The sequence below is a fragment of the Schistocerca gregaria genome, chromosome 8 (genome assembly GCF_023897955.1).
Source record: "Schistocerca gregaria isolate iqSchGreg1 chromosome 8, iqSchGreg1.2, whole genome shotgun sequence".
NCBI lineage: Eukaryota > Metazoa > Arthropoda > Insecta > Orthoptera > Acrididae > Schistocerca > Schistocerca gregaria.
In genome coordinates this window covers 266,134,658-266,147,733 of record NC_064927.1, presented here as the reverse complement: position 1 = coordinate 266,147,733, position 13,076 = coordinate 266,134,658, and the positions used below count along the sequence as shown (strand labels likewise).

Sequence of the window (13,076 nt, the reverse complement as noted above, 5' to 3'; positions counted from 1 at the left end):
TGGAACAAATATTTACTTGATATTTTTCGAATGTGTCACGATTTCAGTGGGTCCACCACATTCGATCTCCTCACACACAGCTATGTTTATGTGGGCCTCCCAAAAACGGATTTCGTAAATCGATTTCAGAATACCGTTTCTGGATGGCATGTAAACACTGCAAAATCGATCCTGGAAATCCGTTCCTAGCTTCTAGTTTTCCACTTTCACAATCGACTTTCGCTCACATATAAATGCACAACCGTTCTTGAAACCTACTTAGACTGTCAGGTTACGTCTTGTCTTCAAAATATTCGGCTAATATGGCCGAGTTGACTTATGCAATGAAGAAGAAGCAGAACTATTAGTCTCACCATGAAACTGTCTACCTCTTATATTTAAGAGAAATAGCAATCGTGCTGACTAAATTACAAAATGGAACAACTATTTTCGAGACGCAATAATTAATTGGGCTAAAAAATCCGCTTCAAACCTTAACTTGCATACACAACGGGGAAAAACCGCTTTCGAAATTCGGTTTTCATGTTTTGGAAGATTTGTTACATATGAACGTAGTGACACACTACTTCCCTAAAACTCGACGAGACCACAAAACTCGATAGCAGTTGACAAAAATGTGTTTTAGAAGTACAGGTCATTTTGACGTCACTTCTTAGTAAGCTTCGCTTCACCTAGTGGTGCAATCGCGTCCGGTATAGGCAGAAAGGGAGCCGCTCAACTATACAGCAATCCAATAGACGTCTCAACAGTGACGTTGCTATGGTACTTTATCGGTGCAAGGTGCCCATTTCTGCTGTTTAGCTCAGGAGACGCCAATTTAAAGCAACTGTTCATTGAAGATTTATCACAAGAATGCCACTCTTTTTACGATTTTTTATAATTAAATATCATACATGCCGTATACGTACTCAAAGAACCTTTGGGACATTGTTAACATGAAAATTAAGTTGCATCTCATCCCAGGCATTTTCAAGAATGACGACGAGAAAATTTTAGAGCTGTAACATTTCCTGAAAGGCCAAATGCAGGAATTCTACAGCGAAGGTCGCTGTATTATACATCGTTACGAAAGATGTGTCACAAAGATTGGTGAATATACACTAAGGTGACAAATCATGTTTTTTTTTTTTTCCAACCTATCATGGATAACGCAGTGGCTAGCGGCCTTCACTTAACGACCGAGAGCAGCGGCGTTTGAGTAGAGGTCAGTGCCAACAGACAAGCACACTGCGTGAAATTATCGCAGAAATCAATGTGTGACGTACGGTGACCGCATCTGTTATGACAGTAAGGCGAAATTTGGGGTTAACAGGCTATGGTAGCAGAAAACCGACAGAAATGTGTTTGCTAACAGCACAACATCGCCTGCAGCGCCTCTCCTGGGCTCGTGACTATATGGCTTCTTTCCTAGACGATGGAAATCCGTGACTTGCTTAGATGATTCACGATTTCAGTTGGTAGGTGCTGATGGTAGGGTTTAAGTTTGACTGTGTTTACATGGAATGGACTGCGTCCTCTTGTCTAAATGGACCGATCATTGACTGGAAACAGTCTTGTTCGGCTAGCTGGAGTCAATTTGCAGCCAAACAAGGATGGAATTTTTATAGATGACAGTGCCCCAAGTCACTAGATCACAATTGTTCATGATTAATCTGTTGAACCCTCTGGACAGTTCAAGCGAATAGTTTGGCCACTAAAATCGCCTGACATGAAGCCCATCGAACATTTATGTGACATAACCGAGAGGTCTGTTAGTGCACAAACTCCTGCACCGGCAAAACTTTCGCAATTGTGGACCGCTATAGAGGCAGCATGGCTCAATATATCTACAGGAGAGTTCCAACGACTTCTTGAGTCAGTGCCACATCGAATTGCTGCACTATGTCCAGAAAAGAAGGTCCTACACTATACTGGAAAGAGTCTCATGACTTTTGTCGCCTCAGTGTACAGCGAAGGAAAAACGGCATGGCCAAGTTTTATGGTTGCAGTTTTATTAGTCAAGACCTTAATTAAAAATTTATGAACACTCCACGTACATAAAATTTTAAGTTTCCCCTCCAAGTGCAAAAATAAATAAACTCCCGAGTGAAGCCATTCTTGAGTAGGCAATATAAATTAGTACGTGGGAGTAATATGGCGATCTCAGATACGTTTCAGGACCGAGCGAGATGGTGCAGTGGTTAGCACACTGAACTCGCATTCGGGAGGACGACGGTTCAATCCCACGTCCGGCCATCCTGATTTAGGTTTTCCGTGATTCCTCTAGGTCACTCCAAGCAAATGCAGGGATGGTTCCTTTGAAGGGGCACGGCCGACTTCCTTTCCCATCCTTCCCTAATCCGAGCTTGTGCTCCGTCTCTAATGACCTCGTTGTCGACGGGACGTTAAACACCAATATCCTCCTCCCTCCTCCTCCGTTTCAGAGCACCAGATCATCTACGTTATTGGGACGCTCAACGATATATTTTTCTCTACTTTTCGTTGTTGGTGGATACTAGTGATCTAGTTTCTTTAATATGCTCTTTTCATTCATGATGAAGAACTCTCGTTGTGGAATTTTAGCTAATTGCTGTTTACTCACTTTACCAACTGGGCTCCAGTGAGAAGGACCGGCTCTTGGAGTGGTGGGGGTTGAGGGAGGGGGGGGGGGGGGAGGGAGGGGGAGAATCACGAACCGTACCGCCACGAAGACTGGAGGTTTTTGGGGCAGGCAAAATCTTAAATTTTAATATGGTTCCAAAAGGATGAATTAAAAAGACAGTGAAAGTTCTGCATAAATGAATGTATGTGAGAAAAAGCTGGAAATACAAACCTTACATAAAATCTAGCATCATCTATGGTATTTTGAAACAGGTGACAAATGAAGCGCTGGGGCATGTGCGTCTTTCATAGCAGCAACATTTGCTAGTGGCAACTGTAGCCACCTAAATTTGTATCACACGCCGACAAAACATTTGAAATGTACCTACATCAACTTGAAAGTCTCTACAGAAGCGAAAAAGTCCATAATAAAGAAATAAGAATAAATGGTAGAATATAATAGTCTAACAGCTCCAGTATAGCAACGTTAAACACTTTTAGCAGTTGTTGTGGTGGTCTTCAGTCCTGAGACTGGTTCGATGCAGCTCTCCATGCTACTCTATCCTGGGCAAGCTGTTTCATCTCCGTGTACGTACTGCAGCCTACATTCTTCTGAATCTGCTTAGTGTATTCATCTCTTCGTCTCCCTCTATAATTTTTACCCTCCACGCTGCCCCCCAATACTAAATTGGTGATCCCTTGATGCTTCAGAACATGTCCTACCAACCGATCCATTCTTCTAGTCAAGTTGTGCCACAAACTCCTCTTCTCCCCAATCCTATTCAATACCTCCTCATTAGTTATGTGATCTACCAATCTAATCTTCAGCATTCTTCTGTAGCACCACATTTCGAAAGCTTCTATTTTCTTCTTGTTCAAACTATTTATTGTCCATGTTTCACTTTCAATCATTGCTACACTTCATAGAAATACTCTTAGAAACTACTTCCTGACACTTCAATCTATACTTGATGTTAACAAATTTCTCTTATAGCAGTACTGATAACAACAAAACTTTGTTATAAATACGCAGTATCATCAATGACCGCACCGTGCCGCACAGCGTTTCGCGGCCAGGAATCAGACGGCGTTCTGCTTAGGCCGCAGGCGGCAACACCGCCTCTTAAGAGCGCAGGTGCGACCAACCCTAAGCCTCTTCTGCGGTAACCCCAGCGTACATACGGGAAATAGCAACCTACCAACTACGGGCCAATCACGCTATGCCATCCCCCCGGGGGGCTCACCGGCCGCCTGTGTACTTCTGCGCGCCCGAACTAGTTAAATGCTCACGCGCCGCCAGTAACGGTGGCTCATTGGTCGTCTCCAGAGGCAGGTGGCCGCGACAGTCGCTTGCTGTCGTTCAGATTGTCCTCAATGTCGCTAAAACTAAGGCAGTCTACGTCACTAAACGGTGCCCAGTCCTCCACCACAACATCGCTGTTGCAGGCGTTCAGGTCCCATGGTCCCCAAATAACAAATATTAGGTGTCCGAATGCATAAAAAAATTGCTTTTCCATCGGTTCGTAGAAAACGTCACATAAAAAAGACAGAGGCTGATAATAGCGTCACATCCATTCTTCAACAGCAGGGAACTGAACTTAGAAACCAAGCTGCGACTGTACTGGGTGGTATCCACCCAACTCTAATCTATGGCTCTTACGTGTGGGGTACGATTAGTGCCTCTGGGATGCAGACCCTCTAGCTCTTGCAGAGTAAGATGCTTGTGAAGCCTGCATGCCCATCCCCTCATAAAGATTGTTACCCTCCACGAGTAAACAAACGTGGTAACTCTAAAGTCCATTCTAGAGAAGGCAAGGCATCTCTATGATAAACTGGATGCCTTGCACCGCATGGTCACTAGCTTGACCCATGCTGACACCATGACTCCTTAGCACTGGCACCGCCACCCTCTTCCTCTTACCATACTCGAAGAATCAGGTCCGTGGCTAACGATAACCTGGTTATGGCCACTAATAAAGTGTCAGTCTTGATACAGTCACTCATTATGTGGCATCCATAATACGAGCACCAATATCAGTACCTGTGTAGCTGTGTTCCCTATAGCCTGCTATCTTGAACTTCCACAGTAGGAGGGTGGTATGGGACGTCATGTCCCGCCATCACACCTTCGGTGTGCAGTCCAATAATAATGTCACTATAGGATAGAAAAATTTTACCCTAAAATTTAAACTTAGGCTGAAATCCACTGGTGACGCTGTACCCATACCTTCCACAACAAAAAAAGAAAAAAAGTAAGAAAAAGAGACTGCAGCCAGTCTTGCACTGCAGAATAGTCGCCGGTGCCGCCTGCACAGCACGCATCTCCTGCTGAATGAGGAGCTCTGGCACAGTGAGTTACACAGAATGAGCAATTGTCATGTAAGCTAACAGTCGTTTTTCCACAAACGAACCTCTGTATGCCAAACAATAAGAGTCTGGAAAACCCCAGCGCAAGTGGCTGGCCAAGACGTCCACAGACTGGGCAGAAGTGCCCTACGTGGCCACAATCTGCATGTTCGTCTCCAGAGATGAGGTTGCCACTACCTGCGAAACTGCCGTGAGAGAATCTACCACCTCCAGTAACGTCACACCTCCTGTCCTACGTATGAAATACACATGGAACAGGACGTGGACTGACTTGGAAGCCGTCATCGCTCAGGCGACATGTGGAGATTACTGCATCAGGAGCTGGCCACCGTGACCGAGCAGTTCTAGGTGCTTCAGTCCGGAACTGCACTGCTGCTACGGTCACAGGTTCGAATCCTGCCTCAGGCATGGATGTGTGTGATGTCTTTAGGTTAGTTAGGCTTAAGTAGTTCTAAGTCTAGGGGACTGATGACCTCAGATGTTAAGTCCCATAGTGCTTAGAGCTCTTTGAATTATTTTTTACTGCACAAGGATGGGGGGGGGGGGGGGGCGGTAGTTTACTATCGTTATTCTTTGCCTCCCAAAGTTGCACAACATGGACGAAGAGCTTCTGCCTGAACACCTAGTCACCGAGAATGCAGTCGGGGGCCTCAAATGGCGCAAGACTGCGAGGACGACCGTACGTGGCCTTCCCTGGCTCGCGTCAACATGGGATGTCATTGAGGTGCTGAGCAAGCATGGATTCTACCGTATGGGCTCACAAACGGGAAACGGCCACCAGTCTACCCGTTTGTAGACCCGCCTGGCACAAGATGAATGAAGGCACCTTCTTGTGCGAAGGCTGATACGGTTTGAATTCAAAATCGCACCAATGTTCCCAAACATGGAAGAGACTGAGCTATGCATCCACTGCCAGCAACTGGGCCACGAAGTGAAATATTGCTGCAACGCAATGGCATGCGCGAAGTACGCACCTGCTCCCAGCCACGAGCAAAAAGCCGCAGCCAGCTTTCACGGCTGCCCATACATACTGGGCTGGCGCCGTACAAAGAAGTCCACATGCAGGCGCAGAAGGATGGTCCACACGACTGGACCTCCTGCCCCTGGTCTACCATCGACAATACGAGCGCCGACCCCAGAAGCGGCGACGCCAACTCGACGTGCAAAGGAGGTCGAGGGCAATCAGACACTGCTGGAGCACTTAATGGCTGCCTTGATGACAGCCATGGATGAAATCCTGCAGCTGGTGAATGCCGCAGGGACTCGGCCGCACGCTGTTCCCACGACGAGGAAGCTGAAAAGCACAGACCAAAGAAGAATGCAGCCAGCGTCCCCGACCCTTGCACATCTGCATTGTGCCGGCAAAACTGCTGCAAAGCAACTGATAGACGCATCAACACCTGTCTGCCCCACATCGCCTGAACAGCAGGGAAATGACGGAGCACTGTTGACCTTCGGTGCCATTTAGGTCTCCCCTGAGGAGAGATTGGAGACCGCCACACGAGAGATGCCTGCCTCTGCAGTCACACCACACTGGGCGACTGGGATAAATGGCAGAACCGAGAAGAGAATTCGGGGCGGGATGGACAGCATCTGTAAGGGAATTCTGCAGTCGCTCCCGGATGCTACTCGCTCACACAATGAGACACCAAAAGAGAAACATAAAACTAAGGCTCCACAGGCGCAGAACCACAATAAAACCAAGCCTTCACAGGCACGTAACCAGCCCCCCCCCCCCCCCCCCCCCCCAGTGGTGGTGACGGCTGACTTGCGCGAACTTATGTTCGAATAAATTACGATCATGTCCTCCATAGTGAAAAGAAAAATAAATTGTGTCCCAGCAGCACAACCCCAACTGATGGGCTAATACACGGAAAATCAGCGAAGCCGATGGTCCTGTTCGCAAGCCGTTGGTCCTGTTCGCCAACAAAGAATGGGCGGCAGTCGTAAGTCAGGCTGCAGTCTCACCAGGTGTTTGAACTCACCACTTGTAACTACCGACATATACGCACTTGAAGTGACAGTGTTGTGGAATTGTGATAGGGCCTCAGTGTACAATTTCGTCTGGCACATGTTTATAGTCAGATCTTGTGTGAACTTCAGTCTTTGTTATTCTGCACTTCCCGGATACAGCAAAATAAATGGAAAAAAGTAAAATATGCGGTGCCTGTCACATGGCATAGTCTTTTGAATCGATGTATTGTGATCAGGCGGAGTTTACTTGTGGAAAGATGGATGGCACCCTCCCCTACCACTTCCTCTCCTTTCGATCTGACATTAGTACCACTTACATAGCTATTCTTCTTGCCACGTTCCTCTAAATTAATTTTTCTACTTTGCCTCTAACTTGGTTTAAGTTTTCCCTCATTCCCCATTCTTTATCGATATTGCAACCATAATCAATAGCCGGCTGGAGTGGCCGTGCGGTTCTACGCGCTACAGTCTGGAGTCGAGTGACCGCTGCGGTCGCAGGTTCGAATCCTGCCTTGGGCATGGATGTGTGTGATGTCCTTAGGTTAGTTAGGTTTAAATAGTTCTAAGTTCTAGGCGACTGATGACCTCAGAAGTTAAGTCGCATAGTGCTCAGAGCCATTTCAACCATAATCAATAGAGATCAATATTAGGAACATACGGAAGAAAGATATCAAACCGTATTTTGAAGATAAAGCAACTAAACTGCACTGCCTGAACTGTTTGTCCACACCTTTTCACATTTTATTTTGGATTTAATTGTTACTTTTCGCTATGATACGTGATAGCGCTTTCAAAATTGATTTTTTTAGCCGTAAATAATGGTCGTCACATGTCGGAAAGAACGCCTCCTCGATACCCAACATAGCCATTTTTCCTTTATGTACTGCGGATGCATTTTTAGTCACTGGCAATTTATGCACTTTTTTCTAAAAAATAAAGCACCTATATGTAAGTCACTCGCTGTCCTATTATCTTTCATTGCGAACAACAAATGCACCGAAATACCGCCGACAATGCTGTACTCAGCTGCGCTGGTTGCTACAGGTCTCGCGCCGTCAAATGGTTGTTTCTGGTACTTTGGAACTCCTACAAGAGTATGACTTCGCACCCAACGTTAAGTCTAGTATTAAGAATTCCGTTAACACAATCGATGATAGTGGCAAGTAGAGAAAGAAGTTTTTTGAAAGTTTAGGCTGATTAACCGTCGCAGTACTGTATTCCCCACCTTTTGAAAATATCGTAATCTAGTCATGTACTTCATATTTTAAAATGTTGAAAAAAATATTTATTGTTTTTAATGATGTCTTAAACCAGATTCCGTAATTGTTTTAAAGTTTTCGTTTAAATGTAACCCAAAAGTTTAAATTTTAGCAGTAAATGTGATTTTCTCAACAAATGCCATATCGATATTTTCAATTTCAGGACCCTTCTTACACATCCATATATCTTTAAACAGTATGTTGTGAATAAAGCTTAACGTCAGTTATCGAAATCTCTATTTTTCTTAATTTTTTGTGGTAGTCATAAAGTACCCCTTCTCTCTATGTAGGCCTACTCATCGCAGAAAATGCTTTGGTACTGAAAGATTGTGTTGAAAGCTATTTTCAGATCTTGGAGCCTTATCACACATCAGTGCGTATATAAAAAGAATGTTGTTGGTAAAAAATTAACAACAGATAACGACGTTTTTTAAATTTTTGAGGTGGACATAAAGTACCACCACCCCCATTGGTAGTATTCGCCATGGAAAATAAGTTGGTATTGCTGGGCTTGAAATATATGTGGTATCAACAATGGGGCAGGCATGACTGTGTGGGCTAGAAACAGTGTCGACTGAACATAAGCTAGCTGAATGTTTGGATTTCAACGAAGTCATACGGGAGTTCACTGATGCCAAAGCAAGAAAAATATATGTGTAATATGGTAATGTAGGTGTGTAAACATACCTTAAGGATTAATTTAGTTTTGATTTATTTATGTATTCGTGCTTTTACATTCATGAACTTAATAAAGATTTGTTGTAGGGTAGGCCTACATTTGTTTCTTCTAACAGCGAATACGTTGCCAAATGTCAAAGGCTTGTGTAAACCCGTCGTTGGAGATGCTAGTTCATATACGATAGTCTTTTTCTTGTTCCCCGAGACCCACACTTCTACTCGGAACTCGTTAACATAATTCGGAAATTGTTGACGTAATTTTGTGCCTTCTGCAACTTCTGCCAACGTGTGCGATCGACCACCGTTCAGCTCTGCAATGAACAGTCGTTCGGGGCCCAGTAAACAGGTGTTCATATGGTTCAATGTCTTTATGGTGTGCTGCGAATATGTACCGCCTGTGTAAATGGGTGCCTTCACGAAACCTGTCGCACCCGCGCGCCATTTACAGCACATCAAGTAATCGGTACGAAACGTAAACTGTGAGCTTGGAAGTACTGAGAGTACTGTAGTTCCTGCGTGGTGTTCTCTCCGCAGCGGTCATGATGTAGGATGGATGGATTTAAAATTATTGGTCGCCAAACAGCTTAGTCATCAGCATCCTTTAACATGAAGTTAATACTGGTGAACAAAGACAATTCTTCTTGAAACAGAAAGTAAAGGGCGGTCACGACATACCTCCCACTGAAACGCACGCTCCCCTCTGGTCAGGGAACGAAAAAACTAAACAGATCTTAATTAGATGCTCTGCAAGTGACATAAATCATTAGTGATTGATATAAGTAATTTCGGAGTTGTAACTCAAAATGCATTACACTGTAAACTTTCCACTACTGTGTTTCACTGTTTGCTGGTTTTAAAAAAGTTTTCACGTCAAAAAGACGTGGAAGTAAGTGTGATATGTGACAGTAAAATGTCATAGATTAAAGACGTAGTGAAAAGGGCGACTTTTGCTGAAAATGCAAAAATGGGGAGGGGAAGGGTGCGTTTGAAATTTTCGCACGACGCGGCAAAACCCTGGAGCCGGCCCTGCCAGTGAGTCAGGTTTTCTTTTAGACCTTAGAGAACGTGGCTTGGGTCTTGCAACACTCCTGTCATGTGCAGTTTCTGTACATTTTTCAACTTAGCGTTAGTGATGACGTTAAGTCACTTAATTTAGACAAGGGTGGCGACAACAATGATGTTGACACCAGTGACGCTGGTCCACTTAATATACTGAATGACTGTGACACTGAAACTGGGCCGAAGTGCTGATGATGTTCAGACTTACGAAAACAATTTAGTTGGTAAAATGAGGAATGTGGTCGAAAATTCTTGCAGTGTTTGGGAGAGTACCACAGATAAACACCGTGGCCACAAAATATATACTGGGTGGGTATAATTAAACTTTTCCTATTTAACACGTTATAACACGGAAAATAATTACTGTATGAGTACCAGACTTGGTAGCATTAATTTCCAGAGTATGAGGTGCAAGATTTCATGTGACACAGCAGCACAGTCCAGTTCCAACTATGGCCAGCATGTGCCGTGATCAGTCATCGTGATTCATAGTCTCATACAGCTGAACAGTCGCACTGCACTTGTTGATGTGTCAACACGAGCTTGGACAAAAGGAGCAGGGCATTATTGGTGAAGCTCTCTTATGAAAACAAAAGAAATGGTGCAGCTGCATTTCGAGAATATCACTGGCTCAAAGGATTACAGAAGGGTCCTCTTTCTCCACCTGCTGTGCAGAGCATGATGAAGATGTTCAAAACAGCACGAGAACTGGGCATCGCTCCTGGACGAGGCTGATGCCCCGGTTGCACTACAGGTGGTTGATGAAATCGCTGTTGCTATGGCAGACAACGCTGCGCGCAATTCCCGATCGTCAGGCAGTGCGCGTGCTGTGTCACGGCAGTTGAATACCCCGTGATCCACTGAACGGAAGGTGCTTCTAACAATTCTTAAATGGTATCCGTACAAGCTCCATATCATAAAGCAGCTTGCACCACAAGACGCACAAAGACATGGTGACTTCACTCTACACTTTCTCCCAATCCAGCTTGACACATTCCACAAATTCGAGCATGTCATTGATCGTTAATTTCATTTTTAAGTGTTGTGGGATTAAACACTTTAAACTGTCATCAAATTTGTTAACTAAATAACAATTTAAAGAATCATAGAATTCATGGAAGTTGTTCTCACTAGTAGATTCAAATTTGAATAAAGAACAGTGGCTAACAATTTATGAGTACCACTACCAAAAAATCTATCTTCTTTTCTCTGTTTAATTTTACTAATTAGTAAATGCACAGCTTCATAGGATTCCATAATACCAAGATTTGAATATTTTGCTTTTTGAATGAAAACATTTTCAATATTCCCAAAGAAACTAATATAAGCCTGAATAATTGTCTACCTCTGTATTTTAGTTGCAAAAGTACTTTTTCAAAACTATAGGAAAGTCTGAATCATCTATGCTTTTAAAATAGCTTTTTAAGGGCTCACAAGTTTTATAAAAGCCTTTCTACAGTATGTGTGAAATAACCATCTAGCATTTACATGTTGCAGGATTTCAGCCCATTCAACATCAACAAATTCAAAAAATGATTTTAACATTTCCCTTCATTTGGCAGAACAGAAAAAGTGACTGTCTGTTTTTAATACTAACACTTCAACATGTACATATTCTAAACAATTGCATGCGCATTTCATGGCTTTAGGGAGCAGACAGTTAAAACAACTGGCTTTGAGAACTTTTTCATTCTCATTACTTAATAGATCCATTACTGAACACTGCTTGCCATAATTTATATAGGCAATTATATGATGACATATTACTGACATTCGAATTATTTTATTTCAGTGAGTATTTTAACAACCCATGGAAAACCATTGCAGTTTCATTCACGTGTTCTACAAAATCCAACAATTTGTTTTGAATTTCACTAAAGGGGTCAAAATATTCTGTTCCAACTGGAAACATTTTCCTGTTTAGGTGACTGGAAGCTTCTGTTTTTGAGGGAAAGAACATGCTACACTTTTTGCGGACATTTAAAACTTCGAAAAATCGTTCACACTGCTTGGGAACCAATACATTCATTATGATCATTTCAGCTCTAGTTCACTCGCAAGACATTTTATTTGACATATTAGATTCGCTGATAGTTTGATTGCACAGTCAAAAGCTGCTATAGCTTAGATTGTGTACTACTGTGTGGTAGACTAATGGAAGTTCACTGGCAATGGCTTTCACATTGTTGTTTTTTAGGCCTTTGCTCAGGTGAGGAGACCTGAAGAAAGTAGTTATCTTGGATGAAGTAATGACATCATTTGTATTATTTTGTAGCCTACAAGCAAATATAAGGAGCACAAATCTCTTACAAACCGTACAGTCAACAGGTCTGTACACTGTAGGCAGTAGTACCTATTATAAAATAATAGGCTTACTATGTTTAGAGAAAAAACTCAATTTTTGATAGTTTTTAATTTTAATTTTTAAGTAATTGTGCATCATTTCTTTGAAGCCCTCCCATCCACCTCCCTTGTTCAAGAAATTGATATGACTTACCACCCCATCACACCCTGTCAACTAAGAGTCTGGGTAGGCCCTTGATTTCTATACCATTGTATTTTTGTTTTCTTCTCTATGACTGTGGCATATGACCTACAAATTGGAGTAAACAGTATTGGAACTTTTGGGAAACTGTAAAAGTGAAGAATAAGATGATAATATGAGACAACCATTCATAAGTACTACATAAAAAGTGGGTAAAGGTTTCTGGTTATGAGACTTATAAAACATATTCTCATGAGGAATTAAATCAGAGGCACCTACTTAGTAGCATGACTTTCTGTCCAATCACACTAGTGGTGCATCATGTCTTGGTTTCCACAAGATGTGCATAGCAACGAGGAGATACTCTGATCTATGGGCACCCCAGCAATGTCAGACTTCGCATATTGCTCAATGAATCCCACATTTGCTCAATGGGACTGATATCAGATGATTTGGAAGGGAAGATTGAGATTGGAAGTGGGGCATACAGAGCACCTTCTTATGTTTAGAGTGGTTCTCAAACCATCCTGCTGTAAAAATGCTCAATGACAAGCATTGAAAGAAAATGTAACTTGCTCATTCTCTTTTGGACGCAAAGAAAACACAATGTCACATAAAATGTGAATGTATATGAATCTTTAAGATGTGAGAAAGCAGATAATATGATCATATTA

General features: G+C 43.0%; 1 protein-coding gene across 1 annotated transcript in view; it reads right to left on the bottom strand.

Moving 5' to 3' along the window:
- The window catches only part of LOC126284372 (calcium uptake protein 1 homolog, mitochondrial), a 613,419-nt gene that overhangs the window by 394,085 nt on the left and 206,258 nt on the right, over nucleotides 1–13,076 (bottom strand). The gene's annotated exons all lie outside the window — the stretch shown is intronic.